Here is a 21,362-nt window from a genome sequence, read left to right on the forward strand (position 1 = left end):
GAAGAGACGTTCGTTCACCTAGCACCAAGGGAACGGGTTGCAGGAGAAACTTTTACTCTGGTATCTCAGTCTGTTTCCTAGTGTCGGTTTGTAGTTCCTGCAGTTTTCACTGTAAAACCGAGTTGGAGCTAGTACCTCCCAATATATATGAATGGTGTGGACTTTGCAACTGAAAAGAAATTTTGTGTTCCCAACAAGCAAGGAGAAGGATGGCTTTCACACACACTTATCTCTGAGAATTGAGCAAGTGGAGAGACGTTCGTTCATCTAGCACCAAGGCAACGGGTTGCAGGAGAAACTTTTTCTCTGCTTCCTCAGTCTGTTTCCTAGTGCCGGTTGGAAGTTCCTGTAGTTTTCACTGTAAAAGAGATTTGGAGCTTGTACCTCCCCAAATATATGTATGGAATGGAGTTTCCATCTGAAAAGAATCTTTGTGTTCCCAACAAGCTAGGTGAAGGACGGCTTTCACACACACTTATCTCTCAGAACTGAGCAAGTGGAGAGACGTTCTTTCATCTAGCACCAAGGGAACGGGTTGCAGGAGACACTTTTTCTCTGCTTTCTCAGTCTGTTTCCAAGTGCCGGTTTGAAGTTCCTGCAGTTTTCACTGTAATACCGAGTTGGAGCTAGAACCTGCCCAAATATATGTATGGAATGGAGTTTGCAACTGAAAAGAAACTTTGTGTTCCCAACAACCTAGCTGAAGGACGGCTTTCACACACAATTATCTCTCAGAACTGAGCAAGTGGAGAGACGTTCGTTCATCTAGCACCAGGGGAACGGGTTGCAGGAGACACTTTTTCTCTGCTTTCTCAGTCTGTTTCCTAGTGCCGGTTTGAAGTTCCTGCAGTTTTCACTCTAAAACAGAGTTGGAGCTTGTACCTCCCCATATATATTTATGTTATGGAGTTTGAAACTGAAAAGAAACTTTGTGTTCCCAACAAGCTAGGTGAAGGACGGCTTTCACACACACTTATCTCTCAGACTGAGCACGTGGAAAGACGTTCGTTCATCTAGCACCAAGGGAACGGGTTGCAGTAGACACTTTTTTTCTCTGCTTTCTCTGTCTGTTTCCTAGTGCCGGTTTGAAGTTCCTGCAGTTTTCACTGTAAAACCGAGTTGGAGCTATTACCTCCCCATATATATATATGGTGTGGATTTTGCAACTGAAAAGAAACTTTGTGTTCCCAACAAGCTAGGTGAAGGTCGGCTTTCACACACACGTATCCCTCAGAACTGAGCAAGTGGAGAGACGTTCGTTCATCTAGCACCAAGGGAACGGGTTGCAGGAGACACTTTTTCTCTGCTTTCTCAGTCTGTTTCCTAGTGCCGGTTTGAAGTTCCTGCAGTTTTCACTGTAAAACCGAGTTGAAGCTTGTACCTCCCAATATATATGTATGGAATTGAGTTTGCAAGTGAAAAGGAACTTTGTGTTCCCAACAAGCAAGGTGAAGGACGGCTTTCACACACACTTATCTCTCAGAACTGAGCAAGTGGAGAGACGTTCGTTCATCTAGCACCAAGGGAACGGGTTGCAGGAGACACTATTTCTCTGCTTTCTCAGTCTGTTTCCTAGTGGCGGTTTGAATTTCCTGCAGTTGTCACTGTAATACCGAGTTGGAGCTAGTACCTCCCCATATATATGTATGGAATGGAGTTTGCATCTGAAAAGAAACTTTGTGTTCCCAACAAGCTAGGTGAAGGACGGCTTTCACACACACTTATCTCTCAGAACTGAGCAAGTGGAGAGACGTTCGTTCATCTAGCACCAAGGGAACGGGTTGCTGGAGACACTTTTTCTCTGCTTTCTCAGTCTGTTTCCTAGTGGCGGTTTGAATTTCCTGCAGTTTTCACTGTAATACCGAGTTGGAGCTAGTACCTCCCCATATATATGTATGGAATGGAGTTTGCATCTGAAAAGAAACTTTGTGTTCCCAACAAGCTAGGTGAAGGACGGCTTTCACACACACTTATCTCTCAGAACTGAGCAAGTGGAGAGACGTTCTTTCATCTAGCCCCAAGGCAACGGGTTGCAGGAGAAACTATTTCTCTGCTTCCTCAGTCTGTTTCCTAGTGCCGGTTGGAAGTTCCTGCAGTTTTCACTGTAAAACAGATTTGGAGCTAGTACCTCCCAATATATATGTATGGAATGGAGTTTCCATCTGAAAAGAATCTTTGTTTTCCCAACAAGCTAGGTGAAGGACGGCTTTCACACACACTTATCTCTCAGAACTGAGCAAGTGGAGAGACGTTCGTTCATCTAGCACCAAGGGAACGGGTTGCAGTAGACACTTTTTCTCTGCTTTCTCAGTCTGTTTCCTAGTGCCGGTTTGAAGTTCTTGCAGTTTTCACTGTAAAACCGATTTGGAGCTATTACCTCCTCATATATATGTATGGACTGGAGTTTGCAACTGAAAAGAAACTTTGTGTTCCCAACAAGCTAGGCGAAGAACGGCTTTCACACAGTCTTATTTCTCAGAACTGAGCAAGTGGAGAGACGTTCGTTCATCTAGCATCAAGGGAACGGGTTGCAAGACACACTTTTTCTCTGCTTTCTCAGTCTGTTTCCTAGTGCCGGTTTGAAGTTCCTGCAGTTTTCACTGTAAAACCGAGTTGGAGCTTGTACCTCCCCATATATATGTATGGAATGGAGTTGGCAACTGAAAAGAAACTTTGTGTTCCCAACAACATAGGTGAAGAACGGCTTTCACACACACTTATCTCTCAGAACTGAGCAAGTGGAGAGACGTTCGTTCATCTAGCATCAAGGGAACGGGTTGCAAGACACACTTTTTCTCTGCTTTCTCAGTCTGTTTCCTAGTGCCGGTTTGAAGTTCCTGCAATTTTCACTGTAAAACCGAGTTGGAGCTTGTACCCTCCCATATATATGTATGGAATGGAGTTTGCAACTGAAAAGAAACTTTTTGTTCCCAACAACCTAGGTGAATTACGGCTTTCACACACACTTATCTCTCAGATCTGAGCAAGTGGAGAGACGTTCGTTCATCTAGCACCAAGGGAACGGGTTGCAGGGACAATTTTTCTCTGCTTTCTCAGTCTGTTTCCTAGTGCCGGTTTGAAGTTCCTGCAGTTTTCACTGGAAAACCGATTTGGAGCTAGTACCTGCTCATATATATGTATGGATTGGAGTTTGCAACTGAAAAAAACTTTGTGTTCCCAGGAAGCTAGTTGAAGTATGGCTTTCACACACAATTATCTCTCAGAAATGAGCAAGTGGAGAGACGTTCGTTCATCTAGCACCAAGGGAACGGGTTGCAGGAGACACTTTTTCTCTGCTTTCTCAGTCTGTTTCCAAGTGCCGGTTTGAAGTTCCTGCAGTTTTCACAGTAAAACCGCGTCGGAGCTATTACCTCCTATATATATGTATGGTGTGGAGTTTGCAACTGAAAAGAAACTTTGTGTTCCCAACATGCTAGGTGAAGGACGGCTTTCACACACAATTATCTCTCAGAACTGAGTATGTGGAGAGTCGTTCGTTCATCTAGCACCATGGGAACGGGTTGCAGGAGACAGTTTTTCTCTGCATTCTCAGTCTGTTTCCTAGTGCCGGTTTAAAGTTCGTGCAGTTTTCACTGTAAAATCGTGTTGGAGCTAGTACCTCCCCATATATATGTATGGAAAGTAGTTTGCAACTGAAAAAATATTTTGTGTTCCCAACAAGTTAGGTGAAGAACGGCTTTCACACACACTTATCTCTCAGAACTGAGCAAGTGGAGAGACGTTCGTTCATCTAGCACCAAGGGAACGGGTTGCAGGAGACACTTATTCTCTGCTTTCACAGTCTGTTTCCTAGTGCCGTTTTGAAGTTCCTGCAGTTTTCACTGTAAAACCGAGTTGGAGCTAGTACCTCCCCATATATATGTATGGAATGGACTTTGCATCTGAAAAGAAACTTTGTGTTCCCAACAAGCTTGGTGAAGGACGGCTTTCACACACATTTATCTCTCAGAACTGAGCAAGTGGAGAGACGTTCGTTCATCTAGCACCAAGGGAACGGGTTGCAGGAGACACTTATTCTCTGCATTCTCAGTCTGTTTCCTAGTGCCATTTTGAAGTTCCTGCAGTTTTCACTGTAAAACCGAGTTGGAGCTTGTACCTCCCCATATATATGTATGGATTGGAGATTGCAACTGAAAAGAAACTTTGTGTTCCAAACAAGCTAGGTGATGGACGGCTTTCACACACAATTATCTCTCAGAACTGAGCAAGTGAAGAGACGTTCGTTCACCTAGCACCAAGGGAACGGGTTGCAGGAGAAACTTTTACTCTGGTATCTCAGTCTGTTTCCTAGTGTCGGTTTGTAGTTCCTGCAGTTTTCACTGTAAAACCGAGTTGGAGCTAGTACCTCCCAATATATATGAATGGTGTGGACTTTGCAACTGAAAAGAAATTTTGTGTTCCCAACAAGCAAGGAGAAGGATGGCTTTCACACACACTTATCTCTGAGAATTGAGCAAGTGGAGAGACGTTCGTTCATCTAGCACCAAGGCAACGGGTTGCAGGAGAAACTTTTTCTCTGCTTCCTCAGTCTGTTTCCTAGTGCCGGTTGGAAGTTCCTGTAGTTTTCACTGTAAAAGAGATTTGGAGCTTGTACCTCCCCAAATATATGTATGGAATGGAGTTTCCATCTGAAAAGAATCTTTGTGTTCCCAACAAGCTAGGTGAAGGACGGCTTTCACACACACTTATCTCTCAGAACTGAGCAAGTGGAGAGACGTTCTTTCATCTAGCACCAAGGGAACGGGTTGCAGGAGACACTTTTTCTCTGCTTTCTCAGTCTGTTTCCAAGTGCCGGTTTGAAGTTCCTGCAGTTTTCACTGTAATACCGAGTTGGAGCTAGAACCTGCCCAAATATATGTATGGAATGGAGTTTGCAACTGAAAAGAAACTTTGTGTTCCCAACAACCTAGCTGAAGGACGGCTTTCACACACAATTATCTCTCAGAACTGAGCAAGTGGAGAGACGTTCGTTCATCTAGCACCAGGGGAACGGGTTGCAGGAGACACTTTTTCTCTGCTTTCTCAGTCTGTTTCCTAGTGCCGGTTTGAAGTTCCTGCAGTTTTCACTGTAAAACAGAGTTGGAGCTTGTACCTCCCCATATATATTTATGTTATGGAGTTTGAAACTGAAAAGAAACTTTGTGTTCCCAACAAGCTAGGTGAAGGACGGCTTTCACACACACTTATCTCTCAGACTGAGCACGTGGAAAGACGTTCGTTCATCTAGCACCAAGGGAACGGGTTGCAGTAGACACTTTTTTTCTCTGCTTTCTCTGTCTGTTTCCTAGTGCCGGTTTGAAGTTCCTGCAGTTTTCACTGTAAAACCGAGTTGGAGCTATTACCTCCCCATATATATATATGGTGTGGATTTTGCAACTGAAAAGAAACTTTGTGTTCCCAACAAGCTAGGTGAAGGTCGGCTTTCACACACACGTATCCCTCAGAACTGAGCAAGTGGAGAGACGTTCGTTCATCTACCACCAAGGGAACGGGTTGCAGGAGACACTTTTTCTCTGCTTTCTCAGTCTGTTTCCTAGTGCCGGTTTGAAGTTCCTGCAGTTTTCACTGTAAAACCGAGTTGAAGCTTGTACCTCCCAATATATATGTATGGAATTGAGTTTGCAAGTGAAAAGGAACTTTGTGTTCCCAACAAGCAAGGTGAAGGACGGCTTTCACACACACTTATCTCTCAGAACTGAGCAAGTGGAGAGACGTTCGTTCATCTAGCACCAAGGGAACGGGTTGCAGGAGACACTTTTTCTCTGCTTTCTCAGTCTGTTTCCTAGTGGCGGTTTGAATTTCCTGCAGTTGTCACTGTAATACCGAGTTGGAGCTAGTACCTCCCCATATATATGTATGGAATGGAGTTTGCATCTGAAAAGAAACTTTGTGTTCCCAACAAGCTAGGTGAAGGACGGCTTTCACACACACTTATCTCTCAGAACTGAGCAAGTGGAGAGACGTTCGTTCATCTAGCACCAAGGGAACGGGTTGCTGGAGACACTTTTTCTCTGCTTTCTCAGTCTGTTTCCTAGTGGCGGTTTGAATTTCCTGCAGTTTTCACTGTAATACCGAGTTGGAGCTAGTACCTCCCCATATATATGTATGGAATGGAGTTTGCATCTGAAAAGAAACTTTGTGTTCCCAACAAGCTAGGTGAAGGACGGCTTTCACACACACTTATCTCTCAGAACTGAGCAAGTGGAGAGACGTTTGTTCATCTTGCACCAAGGGAACTGATTGCAGGAGACACTTATTCTCTGCTTTCTCAGTCTGTTTCCTAGTGCCAGTTTGAAGTTCCTGCAGTTTTCACTGTAAAAACGAGTTGGAGCTAGTACCTCCCCATATATATGTATGGTGTGGAGTTTGCAACTGAAAGGAAACTTTGTGTTCCCAACAAGATAGGTGAAGGATGGCTTTCACACACACTTATCTCTCAGAACTTAGCAAGTGGAGAGACATTCGTTCATCTAGCACCAAGGGAATGGGTTGCAGTAGACACTTTTTCTCTGCTTTCTCAGTCTGTTTCCTAGAGCCGGATTGAAGTTCTTGCAGTTTTAACTGTAAAACCGATTTGGAGCTATTACCTCCCCATATATATGTATGATGTGGAGTTTGCAACTGAAAAGAAACTTTGTGTTCCAAACAAGCTAGGTGATGGACGGCTTTCACACACAATTATCTCTCAGAACTGAGCAAGTGGAGAGACGTTCGTTCACCTAGCACCAAGGGAACGGGTTGCAGGAGAAACTTTTACTCTGGTGTCTCAGTCTGTTTCCTAGTGTCGGTTTGTAGTTCCTGCAGTTTTCACTGTAAAACCGAGTTGGAGCTAGTACCTCCCAATATATATGAATGGTGTGGACTTTGCAACTGAAAAGAAATTTTGTGTTCCCAACAAGCAAGGAGAAGAATGGCTTTCACACACACTTATCTCTGAGAACTTAGCAAGTGGAGAGACGTTCGTTCATCTAGCACCAAGGCAACGGGTTGCAGGAGAAACTTTTTCTCTGCTTCCTCAGTCTGTTTCCTAGTGCCGGTTGGAAGTTCCTGTAGTTTTCACTGTAAAATAGATTTGGAGCTTGTACCTCCCCAAATATATGTATGGAATGGAGTTTCCATCTGAAAAGAATCTTTGTGTTCCCAACAAGCTAGGTGAAGGACGGCTTTCACACACACTTATCTCTCAGAACTGAGCAAGTGGAGAGACGTTCTTTCATCTAGCACCAAGGGAACGGGTTGCAGGAGACACTTTTTCTCTTCTTTCTCAGTCTGTTTCCAAGTGCCGGTTTGAAGTTCCTGCAGTTTTCACTGTAATACCGAGTTGGAGCTAGAACCTGCCCATATATATGTATGGAATGGAGTTTGCAACTGAAAAGAAACTTTGTGTTCCCAACAAGCTAGCTGAAGGACGGCTTTCACACACACTTATCTCTCAGAACTGAGCAAGTGGAGAGACGTTCGTTCATCTAGCACCAAGGGAACGGGTTGCAGTAGACACTTTTTCTCTGCTTTCTCAGTTTTTTCCTAGTGCCGGATTGAAGTTCTTGCAGTTTTCACTGTAAAACCGAGTTGGAGCTATTACTTCCCCATATATATGTATGGAATGGAGTTTGCAACTGAAAAGAAACTTTGTGTTCCCAACAAGCTAGGTGAAGAACGGCTTTCACACACTCTTATCTCTCAGAACTGCGCAAGTGGAGAGACGTTCGTTCATCTAGCACCAAGGGAACGGGTTGCTGTAGACACTTTTTCTCTGCTTTCTCAGTCTGTTTCCTAGTGCCGGTTTGAAGTTCCAGCAGTTTTCACTGTAAAACCGAGTTGGAGCTATTACCTCCCCATATATATGTATGGAATGGAGTTTGTAACTGAAAAGAAACTTTGTGTTCCCAACAAGCTAGGTGAAGGACGGCTTTCACACACAATTATCTCTCAGAACTTAGCAATTGGAGAGACGTTCGTTCATCTAGCACCAAGGGAACGGGTTGCAGGAGACACTTTTTCTCTGCTTTCTGAGTCTGTTTCCTAGTGCCAGTTTGAAGTTCCTGCAGTTTTCACTGTAAAACCGATTTGGAGCTAGTACCTGCCCATATATATGTATGGAAAGGATTTTGCAACTGAAAAGAAACTTTGTGTTCCCAACAAGCTAGTTTAAGGACGGCTTTCACACACACTTATCTCTCAGAACTGAGCAAGTGGAGAGACGTTCGTTCATCTAGCACCAAGGAAACGGTTTGCATGAGACACTATTTCTCTGCTTTCTCAGTCTGTTTCCTAGTGCCGGTTTGAAGTTCCTGCAGTTTTCACTGTAAAACCGAGGTGGAGCTATTACCTCCCCATATATATGTATGGTGTGGATTTTGCAACTGAAAAGAAACTTTGTGTTCCCAACAAGCTAGGTGAAGGTCGGCTTTCACAACCACTTATCTCTCAGAACTGATCAAGTGGAGAGACGTTCGTTCATCTAGCACCAAGGGAACGTGTTGCAGGAGACTCTTTTTCTCTGCATTCTCAGTCTGTTTCCTAGTGCCGGTTTGAAGTTCCTGCAGTTTTCACTGTTAAACCGAGTTGGAGCTTGTACCTCCCCATATATATGTATGTTATGGAGTTTGAAACTGAAAAGAAACTTTGTGTTCCCAACAAGCTAGGTGAAGGACGGCTTTCACACACACTTATCTCTCAGACTGAGCACGTGGAAAGACGTTCGTTCATCTAGCACCAAGGGAACGGGTTGCAGTAGACACTTTTTTTCTCTGCTTTCTCAGTCTGTTTCCTAGTGCCGGTTTGAAGTTCCTGCAGTTTTCACTGTAAAACCGAGTTGGAGCTAGTACCTCCCCATATATATGTATGGTGTGGAGTTTGCAACTGAAAAGAAACTTTGTGTTCCCAACAAGCTAGGTGAAGGATGGCTTTCACACACACTTATCTCTCAGAAATGAGCAAGTGGAGAGACGTTCGTTCATCTAGCCCCAAGGCAACGGGTTGCAGGAGAAACTATTTCTCTGCTTCCTCAGTCTGTTTCCTAGTGCCGGTTGGAAGTTCCTGCAGTTTTCACTGTAAAACAGATTTGGAGCTAGTACCTCCCAATATATATGTATGGAATGGAGTTTCCATCTGAAAAGAATCTTTGTTTTCCCAACAAGCTAGGTGAAGGACGGCTTTCACACACACTTATCTCTCAGAACTGAGCAAGTGGAGAGACGTTCGTTCATCTAGCACCAAGGGAACGGGTTGCAGGGACACTTTTTCTCTGCTTTCTCAGTCTGTTTCCTAGTGCCGGTTTGAAGTTCCTGCAGTTTTCACTGTAAAACCGATTTGGAGCTAGTACCTCCTCATATATATGTATGGATTGGAGTTTGCAACTGAAAAAAACTTTGTGTTCCCAAGAAGCTAGTTGAAGTATGGCTTTCACACACAATTATCTCTCAGAAATGAGCAAGTGGAGAGACGTTCGTTCACCTAGCACCAAGGAAACGGGTTGCAGGAGACACTTTTTCTCTGCTTTCTCAGTCTGTTTCCAAGTGCCGGTTTGAAGTTCCTGCAGTTTTCACAGTAAAACCGCGTCGGAGCTATTACCTCCAATATATATGTATGGTGTGGAGTTTGCAACTGAAAAGAAACTTTGTGTTCCCAACATGCTAGGTGAAGGACGGCTTTCACACACAATTATCTCTCAGAACTGAGTATGTGGAGAGTCGTTCGTTCATCAAGCACCAAGGGAACGGGTTGCAGGAGACAGTTTTTCTCTGCATTCTCAGTCTGTTTCCTAGTGCCGGTTTAAAGTTCGTGCAGTTTTCACTGTAAAATCGTGTTGGAGCTAGTACCTCCCCATATATATGTATGGAAAGTAGTTTGCAACTGAAAAAATATTTTGTGTTCCCAACAAGTTAGGTGAAGAACGGCTTTCACACACACTTATCTCTCAGAACTGAGCAATTGGAGAGACGTTCGTTCATCTAGCACCAAGGGAACGGGTTGCAGGAGACACTTATTCTCTGCTTTCACAGTCTGTTTCCTAGTGTCGTTTTGAAGTTCCTGCAGTTTTCACTGTAAAACCGAGTTGGAGCTAGTACCTCCCCATATATATGTATGGAATGGAGTTTGCATCTGAAAAGAAACTTTGTGTTCCCAACAAGCTTGGTGAAGGACGGCTTTCACACACATTTATCTCTCAGAACTGAGCAAGTGGAGAGACGTTCGTTCATCTAGCACCAAGGGAACGGGTTGCAGGAGACACTTATTCTCTGCATTCTCAGTCTGTTTCCTAGTGCCATTTTGAAGTTCCTGCAGTTTTCACTGTAAAACCGAGTTGGAGCTTGTACCTCCCCATATATATGTATGGTTTGGAGATTGCAACTGAAAAGAAACTTTGTGTTCCAAACAAGCTAGGTGATGGACGGCTTTCACACACAATTATCTCTCAGAACTGAGCAAGTGAAGAGACGTTCGTTCACCTAGCACCAAGGGAACGGGTTGCAGGAGAAACTTATACTCTGGTGTCTCAGTCTGTTTCCTAGTGTCGGTTTTTTAGTTCCTGCAGTTTTCACTGTAAAACCGAGTTGGAGATAGTACCTCCCAATATATATGAATGGTGTGGACTTTGCAACTGAAAAGAAATTTTGTGTTCCCAACAAGCAAGGAGAAGGATGGCTTTCACACACACTTATCTCTGAGAATTGAGCAAGTGGAGAGACGTTCGTTCATCTAGCACCAAGGCAACGGGTTGCAGGAGAAACTTTTTCTCTGCTTCCTCAGTCTGTTTTCTAGTGCCGGTTGGAAGTTCCTGTAGTTTTCACTGTAAAAGAGATTTGGAGCTTGTACCTCCCCAAATATATGTATGGAATGGAGTTTCCATCTGAAAAGAATCTTTGTGTTCCCAAAAAGCTAGGTGAAGGACGGCTTTCACACACACTTATCTCTCAGAACTGAGCAAGTGGAGAGACGTTCTTTCATCTAGCACCAAGGGAACGGGTTGCAGGAGACACTTTTTCTCTGCTTTCTGAGTCTGTTTCCAAGTGCCGGTTTGAAGTTCCTGCAGTTTTCACTGTAATAACGAGTTGGAGCTAGAACCTGCCTATATATATGTATGGAATGGAGTTTGCAACTGAAAAGAAACTTTGTGTTCCCAACAACCTAGCTGAAGGACGGCTTTCACACACACTTATCTCTCAGAACTGAGCAAGTGGAGAGACGTTCGTTCATCTAGCACCAAGGGAACGGGTTGCAGGAGACACTTTTTCTCTGCTTTCTCAGTCTGTTTCCTAGTGCCGGTTTGAAGTTCCTGCAGTTTTCACTGTAAAACAGAGTTGGAGCTTGTACCTCCCCATATATATGTATGTTATGGAGTTTGAAACTGAAAAGAAACTTTGTGTTCCCAACAAGCTAGGTGAAGGACGGCTTTCACACACACTTATATCTCAGACTGAGCACGTGGAAAGACGTTCGTTCATCTAGCACCAAGGGAACGGGTTGCAGTAGACACTTTTTTTCTCTGCTTTCTCTGTCTGTTTCCTAGTGCCGGTTTGAAGTTCCTGCAGTTTTCACTGTAAAACCGAGTTGGAGCTATTACCTCCCCATATATATATATGGTGTGGATTTTGCAACTGAAAAGAAACTTTGTGTTCCCAACAAGCTAGGTGAAGGTCGGCTTTCACACACACGTATCCCTCAGAACTGAGCAAGTGGAGAGACGTTCGTTCATCTAGCACCAAGGGAACGGGTTGCAGGAGACACTTTTTCTCTGCTTTCTCAGTCTGTTTCCTAGTGCCGGTTTGAAGTTCCTGCAGTTTTCACTGTAAAACCGAGTTGAAGCTTGTACCTCCCAATATATATGTATGGAATTGAGTTTGCAAGTGAAAAGGAACTTTGTGTTCCCAACAAGCAAGGTGAAGGACGGCTTTCACACACACTTATCTCTCAGAACTGAGCAAGTGGAGAGACGTTCGTTCATCTAGCACCAAGGGAACGGGTTGCAGGAGACACTTTTTCTCTGCTTTCTCAGTCTGTTTCCTAGTGGCGATTTGAATTTCCTGCAGTTGTCACTGTAATACCGAGTTGGAGCTAGTACCTCCCCACATATATGTATGGAATGGAGTTTGCATCTGAAAAGAAACTTTGTGTTCCCAACAAGCTAGGTGAAGGACGGCTTTCACACACACTTATCTCTCAGAACTGAGCAAGTGGAGAGACGTTCGTTCATCTAGCACCAAGGGAACGGGTTGCAGGAGACACTTTTTCTCTGCTTTCTCAGTCTGTTTCCTAGTGGCGGTTTGAATTTCCTGCAGTTTTCACTGTAATACCGAGTTGGAGCTAGTACCTCCCCATATATATGTATGGAATGGAGTTTGCATCTGAAAAGAAACTTTGTGTTCCCAACAAGCTAGGTGAAGGACGGCTTTCACACACACTTATCTCTCAGAACTGAGCAAGTGGAGAGACGTTTGTTCATCTTGCACCAAGGGAACTGGTTGCAGGAGACACTTATTCTCTGCTTTCTCAGTCTGTTTCCTAGTGCCAGTTTGAAGTTCCTGCAGTTTTCACTGTAAAAACGAGTTGGAGCTAGTACCTCCCCATATATATGTATGGTGTGGAGTTTGCAACTGAAAGGAAACTTTGTGTTCCCAACAAGATATGTGAAGGATGGCTTTCACACACACTTATCTCTCAGAACTTAGCAAGTGGAGAGACATTCGTTCATCTAGCACCAAGGGAATGGGTTGCAGTAGACACTTTTTCTCTGCTTTCTCAGTCTGTTTCCTAGTGCCGGATTGAAGTTCTTGCAGTTTTAACTGTAAAACCGATTTGGAGCTGTTACCTCCCCATATATATGTATGATGTGGAGTTTGCAACTGAAAAGAAACTTTGTGTTCCAAACAAGCTAGGTGATGGACGGCTTTCACACACAATTATCTCTCAGAACTGAGCAAGTGGAGAGACGTTCGTTCACCTAGCACCAAGGGAACGGGTTGCAGGAGAAACTTTTACTCTGGTGTCTCAGTCTGTTTCCTAGTGTCGGTTTGTAGTTCCTGCAGTTTTCACTGTAAAACCGAGTTGGAGCTAGTACATCCCAATATATATGAATGGTGTGGACTTTGCAACTGAAAAGAAATTTTGTGTTCCCAACAAGCAAGGAGAAGAATGGCTTTCACACACACTTATCTCTGAGAACTGAGCAAGTGGAGAGACGTTCGTTCATCTAGCACCAAGGCAACGGTTTGCAGGAGAAACTTTTTCTCTGCTTCCTCAGTCTGTTTCCTAGTGCCGGTTGGAAGTTCCTGTAGTTTTCACTGTAAAATAGATTTGGAGCTTGTACCTCCCCAAATATATGTATGGAATGGAGTTTCCATCTGAAAAGAATCTTTGTGTTCCCAACAAGCTAGGTGAAGGACGGCTTTCACACACACTTATCTCTCAGAACTGAGCAAGTGGAGAGACGTTCTTTCATCTAGCACCAAGGGAACGGGTTGCAGGAGACACTTTTTCTCTTCTTTCTCAGTCTGTTTCCAAGTGCCGGTTTGAAGTTCCTGCAGTTTTCACTGTAATACCGAGTTGGAGCTAGAACCTGCCCATATATATGTATGGAATGGAGTTTGCAACTGAAAAGAAACTTTGTGTTCCCAACAAGCTAGCTGAAGGACGGCTTTCACACACACTTATCTCTCAGAACTGAGCAAGTGGAGAGACTTTCGTTCATCTAGCACCAAGGGAACGGGTTGCAGTAGACACTTTTTCTCTGCTTTCTCAGTTTTTTCCTAGTGCCGGATTGAAGTTCTTGCAGTTTTCACTGTAAAACCGAGTTGGAGCTATTACTTCCCCATATATATGTATGGAATGGAGTTTGCAACTGAAAAGAAACTTTGTGTTCCCAACAAGCTAGGTGAAGAACGGCTTTCACACACTCTTATCTCTCAGAACTGCGCAAGTGGAGAGACGTTCGTTCATCTAGCACCAAGGGAACGGGTTGCAGTAGACACTTTTTCTCTGCTTTCTCAGACTGTTTCCTAGTGCCGGTTTGAAGTTCCAGCAGTTTTCACTGTAAAACCGAGTTGGAGCTATTACCTCCCCATATATATGTATGGAATGGAGTTTGTAACTGAAAAGAAACTTTGTGTTCCCAACAAGCTAGGTGAAGGACGGCTTTCACACACAATTATCTCTCAGAACTTAGCAATTGGAGAGACGTTCGTTCACCTAGCACCAAGGGAACGGGTTGCAGGAGACACTTTTTCTCTGCTTTCTGAGTCTGTTTCCTAGTGCCAGTTTGAAGTTCCTGCAGTTTTCACTGTAAAACCGAGTTGGAGCTAGTACCTGCCCATATATATGTATGGAAAGGATTTTGCAACTGAAAAGAAACTTTGTGTTCCCAACAAGCTAGTTTAAGGACGGCTTTCACACACACTTATCTCTCAGAACTGAGCAAGTGGAGAGACGTTCGTTCATCTAGCACCAAGGAAACGGTTTGCATGAGAAACTATTTCTCTGCTTTCTCAGTCTGTTTCCTAGTGCCGGTTTGAAGTTCCTGCAGTTTTCACTGTAAAACCGAGGTGGAGTTATTACCTCCCCATATATATGTATGGTGTGGATTTTGCAACTGAAAAGAAACTTTGTGTTCCCAACAAGCTAGGTGAAGGTCGGCTTTCACAACCACTTATCTCTCAGAACTGAGCAAGTGGAGAGACGTTCGTTCATCTAGCACCAAGGGAACGTGTTGCAGGAGACTCTTTTTCTCTGCATTCTCAGTCTGTTTCCTAGTGCCGGTTTGAAGTTCCTGCAGTTTTCACTGTAAAACCGAGTTGGAGCTTGTACCTCCCCATATATATGTATGTTATGGAGTTTGAAACTGAAAAGAAACTTTGTGTTCCCAACAAGCTAGGTGAAGGACGGCTTTCACACACACTTATCTCTCAGACTGAGCACGTGGAAAGACGTTCGTTCATCTAGCACCAAGGGAACGGGTTGCAGTAGACACTTTTTTTCTCTGCTTTCTCAGTCTGTTTCCTAGTGCCGGTTTGAAGTTCCTGCAGTTTTCACTGTAAAACCGAGTTGGAGCTATTACCTCCCCATATATATATATGGTGTGGATTTTGCAACTGAAAAGAAACTTTGTGTTCCCAACAAGCTAGGTGAAGGTCGGCTTTCACACTCACGTATCCCTCAGAACTGAGCAAGTGGAGAGACGTTCGTTCATCTAGCACCAAGGGAACGGGTTGCAGGAGACACTTTTTCTCTGCTTTCTCAGTCTGTTTCCTAGTGCCGGTTTGAAGTTCGTGCAGTTTTCACTGTAAAACCGAGTTGAAGCTTGTACCTCCCAATATATATGTATGGAATGGAGTTTGCAAGTGAAAAGGAACTTTGTGTTCCCAACAAGCTAGGTGAAGGACGGCTTTCACACACACTTATCTCTCAGAATTGAGCAAGTGGAGAGACGTTCGTTCATCTAGCACCAAGGGAACGGGTTGCAGGAGACACTTTTTCTCTGCTTTCTCAGTCTGTTTCCTAGTGGAGGTTTGAATTTCCTGCAGTTGTCACTGTAATACCGAGTTGGAGCTAGTACCTCCCCATATATATGTATGGAATGGAGTTTGCATCTGAAAAGAAACTTTGTGTTCCCAACAAGCTAGGTGAAGGACGGCTTTCACACACACTTATCTCTCAGAACTGAGCAAGTGGAGAGACGTTCGTTCATCTAGCACCAAGGGAACGGGTTGCAGGAGAAACTTTTTCTCTGCTTTCTCAGTCTGTTTCCTAGTGGCGGTTTGAATTTCCTGCAGTTGTCACTGTAATACCGAGTTGGAGCTAGTACCTCCCCATATATATGTATGGAATGGAGTTTGCATCTGAAAAGAAACTTTGTGTTCCCAACAAGCTAGTTGAAGGACGGCTTTCACACACACTTATCTCTCAGACTGAGCACGTGGAGAGACGTTCGTTCATCTAGCACCAAGGGAACGGGTTGCAGGAGACACTTTTTCTCTGCTTTCTGAGTCTGTTTCCTAGTGCCAGTTTGAAGTTCCTGCAGTTTTCACTGTAAAACCGAGTTGGAGCTAGTACCTGCCCATATATATGTATGGAAAGGATTTTGCGACTGAAAAGAAACTTTGTGTTCCCAACAACCTAGTTTAAGGACGGCTTTCACACACACTTATCTCTCAGAACTGAGCAAGTGGAGAGACGTTCGTTCATCTAGCACCAAGGAAACGGTTTGCAGGAGACACTTTTTCTCTGCTTTCTCAGTCTGTTTCCTAGTGCCGGTTTGAAGTTCCTGCAGTTTTCACTGTAAAACCGAGGTGGAGCTATTACCTCCCCATATATATGTATGGTGTGGATTTTGCAACTGAAAAGAAACTTTGTGTTCCCAACAAGCTAGGTGAAGGTCGGCTTTCACAACCACTTATCTCTCAGAACTGAGCAAGTGGAGAGACGTTCGTTCATCTAGCACCAAGGGAACGTGTTGCAGGAGACTCTTTTTCTCTGCATTCTCAGTCTGTTTCCTAGTGCCGGTTTGAAGTTCCTGCAGTTTTCACTGTTAAACCGAGTTGGAGCTTGTACCTCCCCATATATATGTATGTTATGGAGTTTGAAACTGAAAAGAAACTTTGTGTTCCCAACAAGCTAGGTGAAGGACGGCTTTCACACACACTTATCTCTCAGAACTGAGCAAGTGGAGAGACGTTCGTTCATCTAGCACCAAGGGAACGGGTTGCAGGAGACACTTTTTCTCTGCTTTCTCAGTCTGTTTCCTAGTGGCGGTTTGAATTTCCTGCAGTTGTCACTGTAATACCGAGTTGGAGCTAGTACCTCCCCATATATATGTATGGAATGGAGATTGCATCTGAAAAGAAACTTTGTGTTCCCAACAAGCTAGGTGAAGGACGGCTTTCACACACACTTATCTCTCAGACTGAGCACGTGGAGAGACGTTCGTTCATCTAGCACCAAGGGAACGGGTTGCAGGAGACACTTTTTCTCTGCTTTCTGAGTCTGTTTCCTAGTGCCAGTTTGAAGTTCCTGCAGTTTTCACTGTAAAACCGAGTTGGAGCTAGTACCTGCCCATATATATGTATGGAAAGGATTTTGCGACTGAAAAGAAACTTTGTGTTCCCAACAAGCTAGTTTAAGGACGGCTTTCACACACACTTATCTCTCAGAACTGAGCAAGTGGAGAGACGTTCGTTCATCTAGCATCAAGGAAACGGTTTGCAGGAGACACTTTTTCTCTGCTTTCTCAGTCTGTTTCCTAGTGCTGGTTTGAAGTTCCTGCAGTTTTCACTGTAAAACCGAGGTGGAGCTATTACCTCCCCATATATATGTATGGTGTGGATTTTGCAACTGAAAAGAAACTTTGTGTTCCCAACAAGCTAGGTGAAGGTCGGCTTTCACAACCACTTATCTCTCAGAACTGAGCAAGTGGAGAGACGTTCGTTCATCTAGCACCAAGGGAACGGGTTGCAGGAGACTCTTTTTCTCTGCATTCTCAGTCTGTTTCCTAGTGCCGGTTTGTAGTTCCTGCAGTTTTCACTGTTAAACCGAGGTGGAGCTTGTACCTCCCCATATATATGTATGTTATGGAGTTTGAAACTGAAAAGAAACTTTGTGTTCCCAACAAGCTAGGTGAAGGACGGCTTTCACACACACTTATCTCTCAGACTGAGCACGTGGAAAGACGTTCGTTCATCTAGCACCAAGGGAACGGGTTGCAGTAGACACTTTTTTTCTCTGCTTTCTCAGTCTGTTTCCTAGTGCCGGTTTGAAGTTCCTGCAGTTTTCACTGTAAAACCGAGTTGGAGCTATTACCTCCCCATATATATATATGGTGTGGATTTTGCAACTGAAAAGAAACTTTGTGTTCCCAACAAGCTAGGTGAAGGTCGGCTTTGACACAAACGTATCCCTCAGAACTGAGCAAGTGGAGAGACGTTCGTTCATCTAGCACCAAGGGAACGGGTTGCAGGAGACACTTTTTCTCTGCTTTCTCAGTCTGTTTCCTAGTGCCGGTTTGAAGTTCCTGCAGTTTTCACTGTAAAACCGAGATGAAGCTTGTACCTCCCAATATATATGTATGGAATGGAGTTTGCAAGTGAAAAGGAACTTTGTGTTCCCAACAAGCTAGGTGAAGGACGGCTTTCACACACACTTATCTCTCAGAACTGAGCAAGTGGAGAGACGTTCGTTCATCTAGCACCAAGTGAACGGGTTGCAGGAGACACTTTTTCTCTGCTTTCTCAGTCTGTTTCCTAGTGGCGGTTTGAATTTCCTGCAGTTGTCACTTTAATACCGAGTTGGAGCTAGTACCTCCCCATATATATGTATGGAATGGAGTTTGAAACTGAAAAGAAACTTTGTGTTCCCAACAAGCTAGGTAAAGGACGGCTTTCACACACACTTATCTCTCAGACTGAGCACGTGGAGAGACGTTCGTTCATCTAGCACCAAGGGAACGGGTTGCAGGAGACACTTTTTCTCTGCTTTCTGAGTCTGTTTCCTAGTGCCAGTTTGAAGTTCCTGCAGTTTTCACTGTAAAACCGAGTTGGAGCTAGTACCTGCCCATATATATGTATGGAAAGGATTTTGCGACTGAAAAGAAACTTTGTGTTCCCAACAAGCTAGTTTAAGGACGGCTTTCACACACACTTATCTCTCAGAACTGAGCAAGTGGAGAGACGTTCGTTCATCTAGCACCAAGGAAACGGTTTGCAGGAGACACTTTTTCTCTGCTTTCTCAGTCTGTTTCCTAGTGCCGGTTTGAAGTTCCTGCAGTTTTCACTGTAAAACCGAGGTGGAGCTATTACCTCCCCATATATATGTATGGTGTGGATTTTGCAACTGAAAAGAAACTTTGTGTTCCCAACAAGCTAGGTGAAGTTCGGCTTTCACAACCACTTATCTCTCAGAACTGAGCAAGTGGAGAGACGTTCGTTCATCTAGCACCAAGGGAACGTGTTGCAGGAGACTCTTTTTCTCTGCATTCTCAGTCTGTTTCCTAGTGCCGGTTTGAAGATCCTGCAGTTTTCACTGTTAAACCGAGTTGGAGCTTGTACCTCCCCATATATATGTATGTTATGGAGTTTGAAACTGAAAAGAAACTTTGTGTTCCCAACAAGCTAGGTGAAGGACGGCTTTCACACACACTTATCTCTCAGACTGAGAACGTGGAAAGACGTTCGTTCATCTAGCACCAAGGGAACGGGTTGCAGGAGACACTTTTTTTCTCTGCTTTCTCAGTCTGTTTCCTAGTGCCGGTTTGAAGTTCCTGCAGTTTTCACTGTAAAACCGAGTTGGAGCTATTACCTCCCCATATATATATATGGTGTGGATTTTGCAACTGAAAAGAAACTTTGTGTTCCCAACAAGCTAGGTGAAGGTCGGCTTTCACACACACGTATCCCTCAGAACTGAGCAAGTGGAGAGACGTTCGTTCATCTAGCACCAAGGGAACGGGTTGCAGGAGACACTTTTTCTCTGCTTTCTCAGTCTGTTTCCTAGTGCCGGTTTGAAGTTCCTGCAGTTTTCACTGTAAAACCGAGTTGAAGCTTGTACCTCCCAATATATATGTATGGAATGGAGTTTGCAAGTGAAAAGGAACTTTGTGTTCCCAACAAGCTAGGTGAAGGACGGCTTTCACACACACTTATCTCTCAGAACTGAGCAAGTGGAGAGACGTTCGTTCATCTAGCACCAAGGGAACGGGTTGCAGGAGACACTTTTTCTCTGCTTTCTCAGTCTGTTTCCTAGTGGCGTTTTGAATTTCCTGCAGTTGTCACTGTAATACCGAGTTGGAGCTAGTACCTCCCCATATATATGTATGGAATGGAGTTTGCATCTGAAAAGAAACTTTGTGTTCCCAACAAGCTAGGTGAAGTACGGCTTTCACACACACTTATCTCTCAGAACTGAGCAAGTGGAGAGACGTTCGTTCATCTAGCACCAAGGGAACGGGTTGCAGGAGACACTTTTTCTCTGCTTTCTCAGTCTGTTTCCTAGTGGCGGTTTGAATTTCCTGCAGTTTTCACTGTAATACCGAGTTGGAGCTAGTACCTCCCCATATATATGTATGGAATGGAGTTTGCATCTGAAAAGAAACTTTGTGTTCCCAACAAGCTAGGTGAAGGACGGCTTTCACACACACTTATCTCTCAGAACTTAGCAAGTGGAGAGACATTCGTTCATCTAGCACCAAGGGAATGGGTTGCAGTAGACACTTTTTCTCTGCTTTCTCAGTCTTTTTCCTAGTGCCGGATTGAAGTTCTTGCAGTTTTCACTGTAAAACCGATTTGGAGCTATTACCTCCCCATATATATGTATGGTGTGGAGTTTGCAACTGAAAAGAAACTTTGTGTTGCAAACAAGCTAGGTGATGGACGGCTTTCACACACAATTATCTCTCAGAACTCAGCAAGTGGAGAGACGTTCGTTCACCTAGCACCAAGGGAACGGGTTGCAGGAGAAACTTTTACTCTGGTGTCTCAGTCTGTTTCCTAGTGTCGGTTTGTAGTTCCTGCAGTTTTCACTGTAAAACCGAGTTGGAGCTAGTACCTCCCAATATATATGAATGGTGTGGACTTTGCAACTGAAAAGAAATTTTGTGTTCCCAACAAGCAAGGAGAAGGATGGCTTTCACACACACTTATCTCTGAGAACTGAGCAAGTGGAGAGACGTTCGTTCATCTAGCAACAAGGCAACGGGTTGCAGGAGAAACTTTTTCTCTGCTTCCTCAGTCTGTTTCCTAGTGCCGGTTGGAAGTTCCTGTAGTTTTCACTGTAAAAGAGATTTGGAGCTTGTACCTCCCCAAATATATGTATGGAATGGAGTTTCCATCTGAAAAGAATCTTTGTGTTCCCAACAAGCTAGGTGAAGGACGGCTTTCACACACACTTATCTCTCAGAACTGAGCAAGTGGAGAGACGTTCTTTCATCTAGCACCAAGGGAACTGGTTGCAGGAGACACTTTTTCTCTGCTTTCTCAGTCTGTTTCCAAGTGCCGGTTTGAATTTCCTGCAGTTTTCACTGTAATACCGAGTTGGAGCTAGAACCTGCCCATATATTTGTATGGAATGGAGTTTGCAACTGAAAAGAAACTTTGTGTTCCCAACAAGCTAGCTGAAGGACGGCTTTCACACACACTTATCTCTCAGAACTGAGCAAGTGGAGAGACGTTCGTTCATCTAGCACCAAGGGATCGGGTTGCAGTAGACACTTTTTCTCTGCTTTCTCAGTTTTTTCCTAGTGCCGGATTGATGTTCTTGCAGTTTTCACTGTAAAACAGAGTTGGAGCTATTACTTCCCCATATATATGTATGGAATGGAGTTTGCAACTGAAAAGAAACTTTGTGTTCCCAACAAGCTA

The sequence above is a fragment of the Camelus bactrianus genome, chromosome 6, assembly GCF_048773025.1.
Source record: "Camelus bactrianus isolate YW-2024 breed Bactrian camel chromosome 6, ASM4877302v1, whole genome shotgun sequence".
Classification (NCBI taxonomy): domain Eukaryota; kingdom Metazoa; phylum Chordata; class Mammalia; order Artiodactyla; family Camelidae; genus Camelus; species Camelus bactrianus.